Genomic DNA, 21,765 nt, shown 5'->3' on the forward strand with positions numbered 1-21,765 from the left:
CCACTGAGATATTTGCATTCCTTCATACTTTACATCATTTTAATTAAATTTGTCAGTGCTGATATATCCACTGATGCATTATTTATTATCTTCTGCTAACTAACTTTTATACAATGGTGATATAATTTCAACTGAATCTTGTAAAACGTTTAATTTATTTGCTAAATCTGACCTATTTTTTCTTTAACAAATTGGTCCACTCAGATATTTGCATTCCTTCAGACATTACATCAGTTTATTTGCCTTTATCAGTTCTTCTATATATACTAATGCATTATTTATTGCCTTGTGCTAACTAAGTTTTATACCATGGTAATAAAATTTCAACTGAATCTTGTAAAACGTTTAATTTATTTGCTAAGTTCGTTCTCCGCGATTTACATTACGCTTAACATATAGGTCCTCTCAGATGCTTTATGCAGATGAACTAGTACTTCTATATCTATTAACGAGACCATAGTCACTTTTGTATTTATAGTCTATAAGGAGCAAACCGTTTCGACATATTATTTCTCTTTTTCGTGAAGTTCTTTTTTGCAGGTGCACTTTGTTTAATAATGCTGCTCGATTTCTTTGTACAAATCTTCTGACAATTTGAACCAAAAATTACATTAGGTCCTCCTCTAGTTATTTGGATCGCTGACCTGGGCTCGGTCAGAATTTAGAAATTTCTGTGTGATTCTAGTTTCAGTGCCTCTTCAATTTTTTGGCGTAGTGTAGAATCACCTCTAATTATATAATCAATATATGAAGAAGTCCTACATATGGCAAGTAACGTATCTAAGTCGAGCATTCTTAAAATGCAGCACCACAATTCTATGGGTAACTGGGGAATAATAGCAAAAGATGCCAAAGTGCATGGAAAAAACTTATACATTTTCGGATGTTAGTAAACCAATGTTACTGGATTAATGATACATACGCCAATTTCTGGCAATATATATAGTGCGAGATGTGCAGGGAACCGTGAAAAAATCACTCAAGTGTAACACGAGATATTGCTACATCTTGACCTTAGTTGATGTTTATATTTATTGTCTGATGCTATGTCTTAATTTATTTGATAACACTGATCTACGTTTTCTTTAACAGATTAGTCAACTGAGATTTTTGCATTCCTTCAGGCTTTACATTATTTTAAATACATTTATCAGTTCTTCTATATATACTAATGCATTACGTATTGCCTTCTGGTAACTAAGTTTTATACTATGGTAATTAAATTTCAACTGAGTCTTGTAAAAGGTTTAATTTACTTGCTAAATCAGAGCTTCTTTTTCTTTAACATATTGGTCCACTGAGATATTTGCATTCCTTCATACTTTACATCATTTTAATTAAATTTGTCAGTGCTGATATATCCACTGATGCATTATTTATTATCTTCTGCTAACTAAATTTTATACAATGGTAATATAATTTCAACTGAATCTTGTAAAACGTGTAATTTATTTGCTAAATCTGACCTATTTTTTCTTTAACAAATTGGTCCACTCAGATATTTGCATTCCTTCAGACATTACATCAGTTTAATTGCCTTTATCAGTTCTTCTATATATAATAATGCATTATTTATTGCCTTCTGGTAACTAAGTTTTATACCATGGTAATTAAATTTGAACTGAGTCTTGTAAAAGGTTTAATTTACTTGCTAAATCAGAGCTTCTTTTTCTTTAACATATTGGTCCACTGAGATATTTGCATTCCTTCATACTTTACATCATTTTAATTAAATTTGTCACTGCTGATATATCCACTGATGCATTATTAATTATCTTCTGCTAACTAAATTTTATACAATGCTAATATAATTTCAACTGAATCTTGTAAAACGTTTAATTTATTTGCTAAAGCTGACCTATTTTTTCTTTAACAAATTGGTCCACTCAGATATTTGTATTCCTTCAGACATTATATCAGTTTAATTACCTTTATCAGTTCTTCTATATATACTAATGCATTATTTATTGCCTTGTGCTAACTAAGTTTTATACAATGGTAATAAAATTTCAACTGAATCTTGTAAAACGTTTAATTTATTTGCTAAGTTCTTTCTCCGCGATTTACATTACGCTTAACATATAGGTCCTCTCAGATGCTTTATGCAGATGAACTAGTACTTCTATATCTATTAACGAGACCATAGTCACTTTTGTATTTATAGTCTATAAGGAGCAAACCGTTTCGACATATTATTTCTCTTTTTCGTGAAGTTCTTTTTTGCAGGTGCACTTTGTTTAATAATGCTGCTCGATTTCTTTGTACAAATCTTCTGACAATTTGAATCAAAAATTACATTAGGTCCTCCTCTAGTTATATGAATCGCCGACCTGGGCTGGGTCAGAATTTGGAAATTCCTTTGTGATTCTAGTTTCAGTGCCTCTTCAATTTTTTGGCGTAGTGTAGAATCACCTCTAATTATATAATCAATATATGAAGAAGTCCTACATATGGCAAGTAACGTATCTAAGTCGAGCATTCTTAAAATGCAGCACCACAATTCTATGGGTAACTGGGGAATAATAGCAAAAGATGCCAAAGTGCATGGAAAAAACTTATACATTTTCGGATGTTAGTAAACAATTTGTTACTGGAATAATGATACATACGCCAATTTCTGGCAATATATATAGTGCGAGATGTGCAGGGAACCGTGAAAAAATCACTCAAGTGTAACATGAGATATTGCTACATCTTGACCTTAGTTGATGTTTATATTTGTTGTCTGATGCTATGTCTTAATTTATTTGATAACACTGATATACGTTTTCTTTAACAGATTAGTCAACTGAGATTTTTGCATTCCTTCAGGCTTTACATTATTTTAAATACATTTATCAGTTCTTCTATATATACTAATGCATTACGTATTGCCTTCTCGTAACTAAGTTTTATACCATGGTAATTAAATTTCAACTAAGTCTTGTAAAAGGTTTAATTTACTTGCTAAATCAGAGCTTCTTTTTCTTTAACATATTGGTCAACTGAGATATTTGCATTCCTTCATACTTTACATCATTTTAATTATATTTGTCAGTGCTGATATATCCACTGATGCATTATTTAATATCTTCTGCTAACTAAATTTTATACAATGGTAATATAATTTCAACTGAATCTTGTAAAACGTTTAATTTATTTGCTAAATCTGACCAATCTTGCTTTAACAAATTGGTCCACTCAGATATTTGTATTCCTTCAGACATTACATCAGTTTAATTACCTTTATCAGTTCTTCTATATATACTAATGCATTATTTATTGCCTTGTGCTAACTAAGTTTTATACAATGGTAATAAAAGTTCAACTAAATCTTGTAAAACGTTTAATTTATTTGCTAAGTTCTTTCTCCGCGATTTACATTACGCTTAACATATAGGTCCTCTCAGATGCTTTATGCAGATGAACTAGTACTTCTATATCTATTAACGAGACCATAGTCACTTTTGTATTTATAGTCTATAAGGAGCAAACCGTTTCGACATATTATTTCTCTTTTCCGTGAAGTTCTTTTTTGCAGGTGCACTTTGTTTAATAATGCTGCTCGATTTCTTTGTACAAATCTTCTGACAATTTGAATCAAAATTTACATTAGGTCCTCCTCTAGTTATATGAATCGCCGACCTGGGCTGGGTCAGAATTTGGAAATTCCTTTGTGATTCTAGTTTCAGTGCCTCTTCAATTTTTTGGCGTAGTGTAGAATCACCTCTAATTATATAATCAATATATGAAGAAGTCCTACATATGGCAAGTAACGTATCTAAGTCGAGCATTCTTAAAATGCAGCACCACAATTCTATGGGTAACTGGGGAATAATAGCAAAAGATGCCAAAGTGCATGGAAAAAACTTATACATTTTCGGATGTTAGTAAACCAATGTTACTGGATTAATGATACATACGCCAATTTCTGGCAATATATATAGTGCGAGATGTGCAGGGAACCGTGAAAAAATCACTCAAGTGTAACACGAGATATTGCTACATCTTGAACTTAGTTGATGTTTATATTTATTGTCTGATGCTATGTCTTAATTTATTTGATAACACTGATCTACGTTTTCTTTAACAGATTAGTCAACTGAGATTTTTGCATTCCTTCAGGCTTTACATTATTTTAAATACATTTATCAGTTCTTCTATATATACTAATGCATTACGTATTGCCTTCTGGTAACTAAGTTTTATACTATGGTAATTAAATTTCAACTGAGTCTTGTAAAAGGTTTAATTTACTTGCTAAATCAGAGCTTCTTTTTCTTTAACATATTGGTCCACTGAGATATTTGCATTCCTTCATACTTTACATCATTTTAATTAAATTTGTCAGTGCTGATATATCCACTGATGCATTATTTATTATCTTCTGCTAACTAAATTTTATACAATGGTAATATAATTTCAACTGAATCTTGTAAAACGTGTAATTTATTTGCTAAATCTGACCTATTTTTTCTTTAACAAATTGGTCCACTCAGATATTTGCATTCCTTCAGACATTACATCAGTTTAATTGCCTTTATCAGTTCTTCTATATATACTAATGCATTATTTATTGCCTTCTGGTAACTAAGTTTTATACCATGGTAATTAAATTTGAACTGAGTCTTGCAAAAGGTTTAATTTACTTGCCAAATCAGAGTTTCTTTTTCTTTAACATATTGGTCCACTGAGATATTTGCATTCCTTCATACTTTACATCATTTTAATTAAATTTGTCAGTGCTGATATATCCACTGATGCATTATTTATTATCTTCTGCTAACTAAATTTTATACAATGGTGATATAATTTCAACTGAATCTTGTAAAACGTTTAATTTATTTGCTAAATCTGACCTAATTTTTCTTTAACAAATTTGTCCACTCAGATATTTGCATTCCTTCAGACATTACATCAGTTTATTTGCCTTTATCAGTTCTTCTATATATAATAATGCATTATTTATTGCCTTGTGCTAACTAAGTTTTATACCATGGTAATAAAATTTCAACTGAATCTTGTAAAACGTTTAATTTATTTGCTAAGTTCTTTCTCCGCGATTTACGTTTCGCTTAACATATAGGTCCTCTCAGATGCTTTATGCAGATGAACTAGTACTTCTATATCTATTAACGAGACCATAGTCACTTTTGTATTTATAGTCTATAAGGAGCAAACCGTTTCGACATATTATTTCTCTTTTTCGTGAAGTTCTTTTTTGCAGGTGCACTTTGTTTAATAATGCTGCTCGATTTCTTTGTACAAATCTTCTGACAATTTGAACCAAAAATTACATTAGGTCCTCCTCTAGTTATTTGGATCTCTGACCTGGGCTCGGTCAGAATTTGGAAATTTCTGTGTGATTCTAGTTTCAGTGCCTCTTCAATTTTTTGGCGTAGTGTAGAATCACCTCTAATTATATAATCAATATATGAAGAGGTCCTACATATGGCAAGTAACGTATCTAAGTCGAGCATTCTTAAAATGCAGCACCACAATTCTATGGGCAACTGGGGAATAATAGCAAAAGATGCCAAAGTGCATGGAAAAAACTTATACATTTTCGGATATTAGTAAACCAATGTTACTGGAATAATGATACAAACGCCTATTTCTGGCAATATATATAGTGCGAGATGTGCACGGAACCGTGAAAATATCACTCAAGTGTAACATGAGATACTGCTACATCTTGACCTTAGTTGATGTTTATATTTATTGTCTGATGCTATGTCTTAATTTATTTGATAACACTGATCTACTTTTTCTTTAACAGACTAGTCAACTGAGATTTTTGCATTCCTTCAGACTTAACATTATTTTAATTACATTTATCAGTTCTTCTATATATACTAATGCATTACGTATTACCTTCTGGTAACTAAGTTTTATACCATGGTAATTAAATTTCAACTGAGTCTTGTAAAAGGTTTAATTTACTTGCTAAATCAGAGCTTCTTTTTCTTTAACATATTGGTCCACTGAGATATTTGCATTCCTTCATACTTTACATCATTTTAATTAAATTTGTCACTGCTGATATATCCACTGATGCATTATTAATTATCTTCTGCTAACTAAATTTTATACAATGCTAATATAATTTCAACTGAATCTTGTAAAACGTTTAATTTATTTGCTAAATCTGACCTATTTTTTCTTTAACAAATTGGTCCACTCAGATATTTGTATTCCTTCAGACATTACATCAGTTTAATTACCTTTATCAGTTCTTCTATATATACTAATGCATTATTTATTGCCTTGTGCTAACTAAGTTTTATACAATGGTAATAAAATTTCAACTGAATCTTGTAAAACGTTTAATTTATTTGCTAAGTTCTTTCTCCGCGATTTACATTACGCTTAACATATAGGTCCTCTCAGATGCTTTATGCAGATGAACTAGTACTTCTATATCTATTAACGAGACCATAGTCACTTTTGTATTTTTAGTCTATAAGGAGCAAACCGTTTCGACATATTATTTCTCTTTTTCGTGAAGTTCTTTTTTGCAAGTGCACTTTGTTTAATAATGCTGTTCGATTTCTTTGTACAAATCTTCTGACAATTTGAACCAAAAATTACATTAGGTCCTCCTCTAGTTATTTGGATCGCTGACCTGGGCTCGGTCAGAATTTGGAAATTTCTGTGTGATTCTAGTTTCAGTGCCTCTTCAATTTTTTGGCGTAGTGTAGAATCAAGTCTAATTATATAATCAATATATGAAGAAGTCCTACATATGGCAAGTAACGTATCTAAGTCGAGCATTCTTAAAATGCAGCACCACAATTCTATGGGTAACTGGGGAATAATAGCAAAAGTTGCCAAAGTGCATGGAAAAAACTTATACATTTTCGGATATTAGTAAACCAATGTTACTGGAATAATGATACAAACGCATATTTCTGGCAATATATATATAGTGCGAGATGTGCACGGAACCGTGAAAATATCACTCAAGTGTAACATGAGATACTGCTACATCTTGACCTTAGTTGATGTTTATATTTATTGTCTGATGCTATGTCTTAATTTATTGATAACACTGATCTACTTTTTCTTTAACAGACTAGTCAACTGTGATTTGTGCATTCCTTCAGACTTTACATTATTTTAATTACATTTATCAGTTCTTCTATATATACTAATGCATTACGTATTGCCTTCTGGTAACTAAGTTTTATACTATGGTAATTAAATTTCAACTGAGTCTTGTAAAAGGTTTAATTTACTTGCTAAATCAGAGCTTCTTTTTCTTTAACATATTGGTCCACTGAGATATTTGCATTCCTTCATACTTTACATCATTTTAATTAAATTTGTCAGTGCTGATATATCCACTGATGCATTATTTATTTTCTTCTGCTAACTAAATTTTATACAATGGTAATATAATTTCAACTGAATCTTGCAAAACGTGTAATTTATTTGCTAAATCTGACCTATTTTTTCTTTAACAAATTGGTCCACTCAGATATTTGCATTCCTTCAGACATTACATCAGTTTAATTGCCTTTATCAGTTCTTCTATATATACTAATGCATTATTTATTGCCTTCTGGTAACTAAGTTTTATACCATGGTAATTAAATTTGAACTGAGTCTTGTAAAAGGTTTAATTTACTTGCCAAATCAGAGCTTCTTTGTCTTTAACATATTGGTCCACTGAGATATTTGCATTCCTTCATACTTTACATCATTTTAATTAAATTTGTCAGTACTTATATATCTACTGATGCATTATTTATTGCCTTGTGCTAACTAAGTTTTATACCATGGTAATAAAATTTCAACTGAATCTTGTAAAACGTTTAATTTATTTGCTAAATCTGACCTAATTTTTCTTTAACAAATTGGTCCACTCAGATATTTGTATTCCTTCAGATATTATATCAGTTTAATTACCTTTATCAGTTCTTCTATATATACTAATGCATTATTTATTGCCTTGTGCTAACTAAGTTTTATACCATAGTAATAAAATTTCAACTGAATCTTGTAAAACGTTTAATTTATTTGCTAAGTTCTTCCTCCGCGACTTACATTACGCTTAACATATAGGTCCTCTCAGATGCTTTATGCAGATGAACTAGTACTTCTATATCTATTAACGAGACCATAGTCACTTTTGTATTTATAGTCTATAAGGAGCAAACCGTTTCGACATATTATTTCTCTTTTTCGTGAAGTTCTTTTTTGCAGGTGCACTTTGTTTAATAATGCTGCTCGATTTCTTTGTACAAATCTTCTGACAATTTGAACCAAAAATTACATTAGGTCCTCCTCTAGTTATATGAATCGCCGACCTGGGCTGGGTCAGAATTTGGAAATTCCTTTGTGATTCTAGTTTCAGTGCCTCTTCAATTTTTTGGCGTAGTGTAGAATCACCTCTAATTATATAATCAATATATGAAGAAGTCCTACATATGGCAAGTAACGTATCTAAGTCGAGCATTCTTAAAATGCAGCACCACAATTCTATGGGTAACTGGGGAATAATAGCAAAAGATGCCAAAGTGCATGGAAAAAACTTATACATTTTCGGATGTTAGTAAACCAATATTACTGGAATAATGATACATACGCCTATTTCTGGCAATATATATAGTGCGATATGTGCATTGAACCGTGAAAAAATCACTCAAGTGTAACATGAGATATTGCTAAATCTTGACCTTAGTTGATGTTTATATTTGTTGTCTGATGCTATGTCTTAATTTATTTGATAACACTGATATACGTTTTCTTTAACAGATTAGTCAACTGAGATTTTTGCATTCCTTCAGGCTTTACATTATTTTAAATACATTTATCAGTTCTTCTATATATACTAATGCATTACGTATTGCCTTCTCGTAACTAAGTTTTATACCATGGTAATTAAATTTCAACTGAGTCTTGTAAAAGGTTTAATTTACTTGCTAAATCAGAGCTTCTTTTTCTTTAACAAATTGGTCCACTCAGATATTTGTATTCCTTCAGACATTACATCAGTTTAATTACCTTTATCAGTTCTTCTATATATACTAATGCATTATTTATTGCCTTGTGCTAACTAAGTTTTATACCATGGTAATAAAATTTCAACTGAATCTTGTAAAACGTTTAATTTATTTGCTAAGTTCTTTCTCCGCGATTTACATTACGCTTAACATATAGGTCCTCTCAGATGCTTTATGCAGATGAACTAGTACTTCTATATCTATTAACGACACCATAGTCACTTTTGTATTTATAGTCTATAAGGAGCAAACTGTTTCGACATATTATTTCTCTTTTTCGTGAAGTTCTTTTTTGCAGGTGCACTTTGTTTAATAATGCTGCTCGATTTCTTTGTACAAATCTTCTGACAATTTGAACCAAAAATTACATTAGGTCCTCCTCTAGTTATATGAATCGCCGACCTGGGCTGCCTCAGAATTTGGAAATTCCTTTGTGATTCTAGTTTCAGTGCCTCTTCAATTTTTTGGCGTAGTGTAGAATCACCTCTAATTATATAATCAATATATGAAGAAGTCCTACATATGGCAAGTAACGTATCTAAGTCGAGCATTCTTAAAATGCAGCACCACAATTCTATGGGTAACTGGGGAATAATAGCAAAAGATGCCAAAGTGCATGGAAAAAACTTATACATTTTCGGATGTTAGTAAACCAATGTTACTGGAATAATGATACATACGCCTATTTCTGGCAATATATATAGTGCGAGATGTGCATGGAACCGTGAAAAAATCACTCAAGTGTAACATGAGATATTGCTACATCTTGACCTTAGTTGATGTTTATATTTATTGTCTGATGCTATGTCTTAATTTATTTGATAACACTGATCTACTTTTTCTTTAACAGACTAGTCAAATGAGATTTTTGCATTCCTTCAGACTTTACATTATTTTAATTACATTTATCAGTTCTTCTATATATACTAATGCATTACGTATTGCCTTCTGGTAACTAAGTTTTATACCATGGTAATTAAATTTCAACTGAGTCTTGTAAAAGGTTTAATTTACTTGCTAAATCAGAGCTTCTTTTTCTTTAACATATTGGTTCACTGAGATATTTGCATTCCTTCATACTTTACATCATTTTAATTAAATTTGTCAGTGCTGATATATATACTGATGCATTATTTATTATCTTCTGCTAACTAAATTTTATACAATGGTAATATTATTTCAACTGAATCTTGTAAAACGTTTAATTTATTTGCTAAATCTGACCTATTTTTTCTTTAACAAATTGGTCCACTCAGATATTTGCATTCCTTCAGACATTACATCAGTTTATTTGCCTTTATCAGTTCTTCTATATATTCTAATGCATTATTTATTGCCTTCTGGTAACTAAGTTTTATACCATGGTAATTGAATTTCAACTGAGTCTTGTAAAAGGTTTAATTTACTTGCTAAATCAGAGCTTCTTTTTCTTTAACATATTGGTCCACTGAGATATTTGCATTCCTTCATACTTTACATCATTTTAATTAAATTTGTCAGTACTTATATATCTACTGATGCATTATTTATTATCTTCTGCTAACTAAATTTTATAAAATGGTAATACAATTTCAACTGAACCTTGTAAAACGTTTAATTTATTTGCTAAATCTGACCTAATTTTTCTTTAACAAATTGGTCCACTCAGATATTTGTATTCCTTCAGATATTACATCAGTTTAATTACCTTTATCAGTTCTTCTATATATACTAATGCATTATTTATTGCCTTGTGCTAACTAAGTTTTATACCATAGTAATAAAATTTCAACTGAATCTTGTAAAACGTTTAATTTATTTGCTAAGTTCTTCCTCCGCGACTTACATTACGCTTAACATATAGGTCCTCTCAGATGCTTTATGCAGATGAACTAGTACTTCTATATCTATTAACGAGACCATAGTCACTTTTGTATTTATAGTCTATAAGGAGCAAACCGTTTCGACATATTATTTCTCTTTTTCGTGAAGTTCTTTTTTGCAAGTGCACTTTGTTTATTAATGCTGTTCGATTTCTTTGTACAAATCTTCTGACAATTTGAACCAAAAATTACATTAGGTCCTCCTCTAGTTATTTGGATCGCTGACCTGGGCTCGGTCAGAATTTAGAAATTTCTGTGTGATTCTAGTTTCAGTGCCTCTTCAATTTTTTGGCGTAGTGTAGAATCACCTCTAATTATATAATCAATATATGAAGAAGTCCTACATATGGCAAGTAACGTATCTAAGTCGAGCATTCTTAAAATGCAGCACCACAATTCTATGGGTAACTGGGGAATAATAGCAAAAGATGCCAAAGTGCATGGAAAAAACTTATACATTTTCGGATGTTAGTAAACAATTTGTTACTGGAATAATGATACATACGCCAATTTCTGGCAATATATATAGTGCGAGATGTGCAGGGAACCGTGAAAAAATCACTCAAGTGTAACATGAGATATTGCTACATCTTGACCTTAGTTGATATTTATATTTATTGTCTGATGCTATGTCTTAATTTATTTGATAACACTGATCTACTTTTTCTTTAACAGATTAGTCAACTGAGAATTTTGCATTCCTTCAGACTCTACATTATTTTAAATACATTTATCAGTTCTTCTATATATACTAATGCATTACGTATTGCCTTCTCGTAACTAAGTTTTATACCATGGTAATTAAATTTCAACTGAGTCTTGTAAAAGGTTTAATTTACTTGCTAAATCAGAGCTTCTTTTTCTTTAACAAATTGGTCCACTCAGATATTTGTATTCCTTCAGACATTACATCAGTTTAATTACCTTTATCAGTTCTTCTATATATACTAATGCATTATTTATTGCCTTGTGCTAACTAAGTTTTATACCATGGTAATAAAATTTCAACTGAATCTTGTAAAACGTTTAATTTATTTGCTAAGTTCTTTCTCCGCGATTTACATTACGCTTAACATATAGGTCCTCTCAGATGCTTTATGCAGATGAACTAGTACTTCTATATCTATTAACGACACCATAGTCACTTTTGTATTTATAGTCTATAAGGAGCAAACTGTTTCGACATATTATTTCTCTTTTTCGTGAAGTTCTTTTTTGCAGGTGCACTTTGTTTAATAATGCTGCTCGATTTCTTTGTACAAATCTTCTGACAATTTGAACCAAAAATTACATTAGGTCCTCCTCTAGTTATATGAATCGCCGACCTGGGCTGCCTCAGAATTTGGAAATTCCTTTGTGATTCTAGTTTCAGTGCCTCTTCAATTTTTTGGCGTAGTGTAGAATCACCTCTAATTATATAATCAATATATGAAGAAGTCCTACATATGGCAAGTAACGTATCTAAGTCGAGCATTCTTAAAATGCAGCACCACAATTCTATGGGTAACTGGGGAATAATAGCAAAAGATGCCAAAGTGCATGGAAAAAACTTATACATTTTCGGATGTTAGTAAACCAATGTTACTGGAATAATGATACATACGCCTATTTCTGGCAACATATATAGTGCGAGATGTGCATGGGACCGTGAAAAAATCACTCAAGTGTAACATGAGATATTGCTACATCTTGACCTTAGTTGATGTTTATATTTATTGTCTGATGCTATGTCTTAATTTATTTGATAACACTGATCTACTTTTTCTTTAACAGACTAGTCAAATGAGATTTTTGCATTCCTTCAGACTTTACATTATTTTAATTACATTTATCAGTTCTTCTATATATACTAATGCATTACGTATTGCCTTCTGGTAACTAAGTTTTATACCATGGTAATTAAATTTCAACTGAGTCTTGTAAAAGGTTTAATTTACTTGCTAAATCAGAGCTTCTTTTTCTTTAACATATTGGTTCACTGAGATATTTGCATTCCTTCATACTTTACATCATTTTAATTAAATTTGTCAGTGCTGATATATATACTAATGCATTATTTATTGCCTTGTGCTAACTAAGTTTTATACCATGGTAATAAAATTTCAACTGAATCTTGTAAAACGTTTAATTTATTTGCTAAGTTCTTTCTCCGCGATTTACATTACGCTTAACATATAGGTCCTCTCAGATGCTTTATGCAGATGAACTAGTACTTCTATATCTATTAACGACACCATAGTCACTTTTGTATTTATAGTCTATAAGGAGCAAACTGTTTCGACATATTATTTCTCTTTTTCGTGAAGTTCTTTTTTGCAGGTGCACTTTGTTTAATAATGCTGCTCGATTTCTTTGTACAAATCTTCTGACAATTTGAACCAAAAATTACATTAGGTCCTCCTCTAGTTATATGAATCGCCGACCTGGGCTGCCTCAGAATTTGGAAATTCCTTTGTGATTCTAGTTTCAGTGCCTCTTCAATTTTTTGGCGTAGTGTAGAATCACCTCTAATTATATAATCAATATATGAAGAAGTCCTACATATGGCAAGTAACGTATCTAAGTCGAGCATTCTTAAAATGCAGCACCACAATTCTATGGGAAACTGGGGAATAATAGCAAAAGATGCCAAAGTGCATGGAAAAAACTTATACATTTTCGGATGTTAGTATCACTCAGATATTTGCATTCCTTCAGACATTACATCAGTTTATTTGCCTTTATCAGTTCTTCTATATATACTAATGCATTATTTATTGCCTTCTGGTAACTAAGTTTTATACCATGGTAATTGAATTTCAACTGAGTCTTGTAAAAGGTTTAATTTACTTGCTAAATCAGAGCTTCTTTTTCTTTAACATATTGGTCCACTGAGATATTTGCATTCCTTCATACTTTACATCATTTTAATTAAATTTGTCAGTACTTATATATCTACTGATGCATTATTTATTATCTTCTGCTAACTAAATTTTATAAAATGGTAATACAATTTCAACTGAACCTTTTAAAACGTTTAATTTATTTGCTAAGTTCTTTCTCCGCGATTTACATTACGCTTAACATATAGGTCCTCTCAGATGCTTTATGCAGATGAACTAGTACTTCTATATCTATTAATGAGACCATAGTCACTTTTGTATTTATAGTCTATAAGGAGCAAACCGTTTCGACATATTATTTCTCTTTTTCGTGAAGTTCTTTTTTGCAGATGCACTTTGTTTAATAATGCTGTTCGATTTCTTTGTACAAATCTTCTGACAATTTGAACCAAAAATTACATTAGGTCCTCCTCTAGTTATTTGGATCGCTGACCTGGGCTCGGTCAGAATTTGAAAATTTCTGTGTGATTCTAGTTTCAGTGCCTCTTCAATTTTTTGGCGTAGTGTAGAATCACCTCTAATTATATAATCAATATATGAAGAAGTCCTACATATGGCAAGTAACGTATCTAAGTCGAGCATTCTTAAAATGCAGCACCACAATTCTATGGGTAACTGGGGAATAATAGCAAAAATGCCAAAGTGCATGGAAAAGACCTATACATTTTCGGATGTTAGTAAACCAATGTTACTGGAATAATGATACATACGCCTATTTCTGGCAATATATATAGTGCGAGATGTGCATGGAACCGTGAACAAATCACTCAAGTGTAACATGAGATATTGCTACATCTTGACCTTAGTTGATATTTATATTTATTGTCTGATGCTATGTCTTAATTTATTTGATAACACTGATCTACTTTTTCTTTAACAGATTAGTCAACTGAGATTTTTGCATTCCTTCAGGCTTTACATTATTTTAAATACATTTATCAGTTCTTCTATATATACTAATGCATTACGTATTGCCTTCTCGTAACTAAGTTTTATACCATGGTAATTAAATTTCAACCGAGTCTTGTAAAAGGTTTAATTTACTTGCTAAATCAGAGCTTCTTTTTCTTTAACATATTGGTCCACTGAGATATTTGCATTCCTTCATACTTTACATCATTTTAATTAAATTTGTCAGTGCTGATATATCCACTGATGCATTATTTATTATCTTCTGCTAACTAAATTTTATACAATGGTGATATAATTTCAACTGAATCTTGTAAAACGTTTAATTTATTTGCTAAATCTGACCTATTTTTTCTTTAACAAATTGGTCCACTCAGATATTTGTATTCCTTCAGACATTACATCAGTTTAATTACCTTTATCAGTTCTTCTATATATACTAATGCATTATTTATTGCCTTGTGCTAACTAAGTTTTATACCATGGTAATAAAATTTCAACTGAATCTTGTAAAACGTTTAATTTATTTGCTAAGTTCTTTCTCCGCGATTTACATTACGCTTAACATATAGGTCCTCTCAGATGCTTTATGCAGATGAACTAGTACTTCTATATCTATTAACGAGACCATAGTCACATTTGTATTTATAGTCTATAAGGAGCAAACCGTTTCGACATATTATTTCTCTTTTTCGTGAAGTTCTTTTTTGCAAGTGCACTTTGTTTATTAATGCTGTTCGATTTCTTTGTACAAATCTTCTGACAATTTGAACCAAAAATTACATTAGGTCCTCCTCTAGTTATTTGGATCGCTGACCTGGGCTCGGTCAGAATTTAGAAATTTCTGTGTGATTCTAGTTTCAGTGCCTCTTCAATTTTTTGGCGTAGTGTAGAATCACCTCTAATTATATAATCAATATATGAAGAAGTCCTACATATGGCAAGTAACGTATCTAAGTCGAGCATTCTTAAAATGCAGCACCACAATTCTATGGGTAACTGGGGAATAATAGCAAAAGATGCCAAAGTGCATGGAAAAAACTTATACATTTTTGAATATTAGTAAACCAATGTTACTGGAATAATGATACAAACGCCTATTTCTGGCAATATATGTAGTGCGAGATGTGCACGGAACCGTGAAAATATCACTCAAGTGTAACATGAGATACTGCTACATCTTGATCTTAGTTGATGTTTATATTTATTGTCTGATGCTATGTCTTAATTTATTTGATAACACTGATCTACTTTTTCTTTAACAGATTAGTCAACTGAGAATTTTGCATTCCTTCAGACTCTACATTATTTTAAATACATTTATCAGTTCTTCTATATATACTAATGCATTACGTATTGCCTTCTGGTAACTAAGTTTTATACCATGGTAATAAAATTTCAACTGAGTCTTGTAAAAGGTTTAATTTACTTGCTAAATCAGAGCTTCTTTTTCTTTAACATATTGGTCCACTGAGATATTTGCATTCCTTCATACTTTACATCATTTTAATTAAATTTGTCAGTGCTGATATATCCACTGATGCATTATTTATTATCTTCTGCTAACTAAATTTTATACAGTGGTAATGTAATTTCAACTGAATCTTGTAAAACGTTTAATTTATTTGCTAAATCTGACCTAATTTTTCTTTAACAAATTGGTCCACTCAGATATTTGTATTCCTTCAGACATTACATCAGTTTAATTACCTTTATCAGTTCTTCTATATATACTAATGCATTATTTATTGCCTTGTGCTAACTAAGTTTTATACCATGGTAATAAAATTTCAACTGAATCTTGTAAAACGTTTAATTTATTTGCTAAGTTCTTTCTCCGCGACTTACATTACGCTTAACATATAGGTCCTCTCAGATGCTTTATGCAGATGAACTAGTACTTCTATATCTATTAACGAGACCATAGTCACTTTTGTATTTATAGTCTATAAGGAGCAAACCGTTTCGACATATTATTTCTCTTCTTCGTGAAGTTCATTTTTGCAGGTGCACTTTGTTTAATAATGCTGCTCGATTTCTTTGCACAAATCTTCTGACAATTTGAACCAAAAATTACATTAGGTCCTCCTCTTGTTATATGAATCGCCGACCTGGGCTGGGTCAGAATTTGGAAATTCCTTTGTGATTCTAGTTTCAGTGCCTCTTCAATTTTTTGGCGTAGTGTAGAATCACCTCTAATTATATAATCAATATATGAAGAAGTCCTACATATGGCAAGTAACGTATCTAAGTCGAGCATTCTTAAAATGCAGCACCACAATTCTATGGGTAACTGGGGAATAATAGCAAAAGATGCCAAAGTGCATGGAAAAAACTTATACATTTTCGGATGTTAGTAAACCAATGTTACTGGAATAATGATACATACTCCAATTTCTGGCAATATATATAGTGCGAGATGTGCATGGAACCGTGAAAAAATCACTCAAGTGTAACATGAGATATTGCTACATCTTGACCTTAGTTGATGTTTATATTTATTGTCTGATGCTATGTCTTAATTTATTTGATAACACTGATCTACGTTTTCTTTAACAGATTAGTCAACTCAGATTTTTGCATTCCTCCAGGCTTTACATTATTTTAAATACATTTATCAGTTCTTCTATATATACTAATGCATTACGTATTGCCTTCTCGTAACTAAGTTTTATACCATGGTAATTAAATTTCAACTGAGTCTTGTAAAAGGTTTAATTTACTTGCTAAATCAGAGCTTCTTTTTCTTTAACATATTGGTCCACTGAGATATTTGCATTCCTTCATACTTTACATCATTTTAATTAAATTTGTCAGTACTTATATATCTACTGATGCATTATTTATTATCTTCTGCTAACTAAATTTTATAAAATGGTAATACAATTTCAACTGAACCTTGTAAAACGTTTAATTTATTTGCTAAATCTGACCTAATTTTTCTTTAACAAATTGGTCCACTCAGATATTTGTATTCCTTCAGATATTACATCAGTTTAATTACCTTTATCAGTTCTTCTATATATACTAATGCATTATTTATTGCCTTGTGCTAACTAAGTTTTATACCATAGTAATAAAATTTCAACTGAATCTTGTAAAACGTTTAATTTATTTGCTAAGTTCTTTCTCCGCGATTTACATTACGCTTAACATATAGGTCCTCTCAGATGCTTTATGCAGATGAACTAGTACTTCTATATCTATTAACGAGACCATAGTCACTTTTGTATTTATAGTCTATAAGGAGCAAACCGTTTCGACATATTATTTCTCTTTTTCGTGAAGTTCTTTTTTGCAGATGCACTTTGTTTAATAATGCTGTTCGATTTCTTTGTACAAATCTTCTGACAATTTGAACCAAAAATTACATTAGGTCCTCCTCTAGTTATTTGGATCGCTGACCTGGGCTCGGTCAGAATATGGAAATTTCTGTGTGATTCTAGTTTCAGTGCCTCTTCAATTTTTTGGCGTAGTGTAGAATCACCTCTAATTATATAATCAATATATGAAGAAGTCCTACATATGGCAAGTAACGTATCTAAGTCGAGCATTCTTAAAATGCAGCACCACAATTCTATGGGTAACTGGGGAATAATAGCAAAAGATGCCAAAGTGCATGGAAAAAACTTATACATTTTTGGATATTAGTAAACCAATGTTACTGGAATAATGATACAAACGCCTATTTCTGGCAATATATATAGTGCGAGATGTGCATGGAACCGTGAAAATATCACTCAAGTGTAACATGAGATACTGCTACATCTTGACCTTAGTTGATGTTTATATTAATTGTCTGATGCTATGTCTTAATTTATTTGATAACACTGATCTACTTTTTCTTTAACAGACTAGTCAACTGAGATTTTTGCATTCCTTCAGACTTTACATTATTTTAATTACATTTATCAGTTCTTCTATATATACTAATGCATTACGTATTGCCTTCTGGTAACTAAGTTTTATACCATGGTTATTAAATTTCAACTGAGTCTTGTAAAAGGTTTAATTTACTTGCTAAATCAGAGCTTCTTTTTCTTTAACATATTGGTCCACTGAGATATTTGCATTCCTTCATACTTTACATCATTTTAATTAAATTTGTCAGTGCTGATATATCCACTAATGCATTATTTATTGCCTTGTGCTAACTAAGTTTTATACCATGGTAATAAAATTTCAACTGAATCTTGTAAAACGTTTAATTTATTTGCTAAGTTCTTTCTCCGCGATTTACATTACGCTTAACATATAGGTCCTCTCAGATGCTTTATGCAGATGAACTAGTACTTCTATATCTATTAACGAGACCATAGTCACTTTTGTATTTATAGTCTATAAGGAGCAAACCGTTTCGACATATTATTTCTCTTTTTCGTGAAGTTCTTTTTTGCAGGTGCACTTTGTTTAATAATGCTGCTCGATTTCTTTGTACAAATCTTCTGAAAATTTGAACCAAAAATTACATTAGGTCCTCCTCTAGTTATATGAATCGCCGACCTAGGCTGCGTCAGAATTTGGAAATTCCTTTGTGATTCTAGTTTCAGTGCCTCTTCAATTTTTTGGCGTAGTGTAGAATCACCTCTAATTATATAATCAATATATGAAGAAGTCCTACATATGGCAAGTAACGTATCTAAGTAGAGCATTCTTAAAATGCAGCACCACAATTCTATGGGTAACTGGGGAATAATAGCAAAAGATGCCAAAGTGCATGGAAAAAACTTATACATTTTCGGATGTTAGTAAACCAATGTTACTGGAATAATGATACATACGCCTATTTCTGGCAATATATATAGTGCGAGATGTGCATGGAACCGTGAAAAAATCACTCAAGTGTAACATGAGATATTGCTACATCTTGACCTTAGTTGATGTTTATATTTATTGTCTGATGCTATGTCTTAATTTATTTGATAACACTGATCTACTTTTTCTTTAACAGACTAGGCAAATGAGATTTTTGCATTCCTTCAGACTTTACATTATTTTAATTACATTTATCAGTTCTTCTATATATACTAATGCATTACGTATTGCCTTCTGGTAACTAAGTTTTATACCATGGTAATTAAATTTCAACTGAGTCTTGTAAAAGGTTTAATTTACTTGCTAAATCAGAGCTTCTTTTTCTTTAACATATTGGTCCACTGAGATATTTGCATTCCTTCATACTTTACATCATTTTAATTAAATTTGTCAGTGCTGATATATATACTGATGCATTATTTATTATCTTCTGCTAACTAAATTTTATACAATGGTAATATAATTTCAACTGAATCTTGTAAAACGTTTAATTTATTTGCTAAATCTGACCTATTTTTTCTTTAACAAATTGGTCCACTCAGATATTTGCATTCCTTCAGAGATTACATCAGTTTATTTGCCTTTATCAGTTCTTCTATATATACTAATGCATTATTTATTGCCTTCTGGTAACTAAGTTTTATACCATGGTAATTGAATTTCAACTGAGTCTTGTGAAAGGTTTAATTTACTTGCTAAATCAGAGCTTCTTTTTCTTTAACATATTGGTCCACTGAGATATTTGCATTCCTTCATACTTTACATCATTTTAATTAAATTTGTCAGTGCTGATATATATACTGATGCATTATTTATTATCTTCTGCTAACTAAATTTTATACAATGGTAATATAATTTCAACTGAATCTTGTAAAACGTTTAATTTATTTGCTAAATCTGACCTATTTTTTCTTTAACAAATTGGTCCACTCAGATATTTGTATTCCTTCAGACATTACATCAGTTTAATTACCTTTATCAGTTCTCCTATATATACTAATGCATTATTTATTGCCTTGTGCTAACTAAGTTTTATACCATGGTAATAAAATTTCAACTGAATCTTGTAAAACGTTTAATTTATTTGCTAAGTTCTTTCTCCGCGATTTACATTACGCTTAACATATAGGTCCTCTCAGATGCTTTATGCAGATGAACTAGTACTTCTATATCTATTAACGAGACCATAGTCACTTTTGTATTTATAGTCTATAAAGAGCAAACCGTTTCGACATATTATTTCTCTTTTTCGTGAAGTTCTTTTTTGCAGGTGCACTTTGTTTAATAATGCTGCTCGATTTCTTTGTACAAATCTTCTGACAATTTGAACCAAAAATTACATTAGGTCCTCCTCTAGTTATATGAATCGCCGACCTGGGCTAGGTCAGAATTATAAATTCCTTTGTGATTCTAGTTTCAGTGCCTCTTCAATTTTTTGGCGTAGTGTAGAATCACCTCTAATTATATAACCAATATATGAAGAAGTCCTACATATGGCAAGTAACGTATCTAAGTCAAGCATTCTTAAAATGCAGCACCACAATTCTATGGGTAACTGGGGAATAATAGCAAAAGATGCCAAAGTGCATGGAAAAAACTTATACATTTTCGGATGTTAGTATCACTCAGATATTTGCATTCCTTCAGACATTACATCAGTTTATTTGCCTTTATCAGTTCTTCTATATATACTAATGCATTATTTATTGCCTTCTGGTAACTAAGTTTTATACCATGGTATTTGAATTTCAACTGAGTCTTGTAAAAGGTTTAATTTACTTGCTAAATCAGAGCTTCTTTTTCTTTAACATATTGGTCCACTGAGATATTTGCATTCCTTCATACTTTACATCATTTTAATTAAATTTGTCAGTGCTGATATATATACTGATGCATTATTTATTATCTTCTGCTAACTAAATTTTATACAATGGTAATATTATTTCAACTGAATCTTGTAAAACGTTTAATTTATTTGCTAAATCTGACCTAATTTTTCTTTAACAAATTGGTCCACTCAGATATTTGTATTCCTTCAGACATTACATCAGTTTAATTACCTTTATCAGTTCTTCTATATATACTAATGCATTATTTATTGCTTTGTGCTAACTAAGTTTTATACCATGGTAATAAAATTTCAACTGAATCTTGTAAAACGTTTAATTTATTTGCTAAGTTCTTTCTCCGCGATTTACATTACGCTTAACATATAGGTCCTCTCAGATGCTTTATGCAGATGAACTAGTACTTCTATATCTATTAACGAGACCATAGTCACTTTTGTATTTATAGTCTATAAGGAGCTAA

This window comes from Rhynchophorus ferrugineus, unplaced genomic scaffold (assembly GCF_030347505.1).
Source record: "Rhynchophorus ferrugineus isolate W39M unplaced genomic scaffold, kcgeb_rfMv2 rfM5, whole genome shotgun sequence".
Taxonomy (NCBI): domain Eukaryota; kingdom Metazoa; phylum Arthropoda; class Insecta; order Coleoptera; family Curculionidae; genus Rhynchophorus; species Rhynchophorus ferrugineus.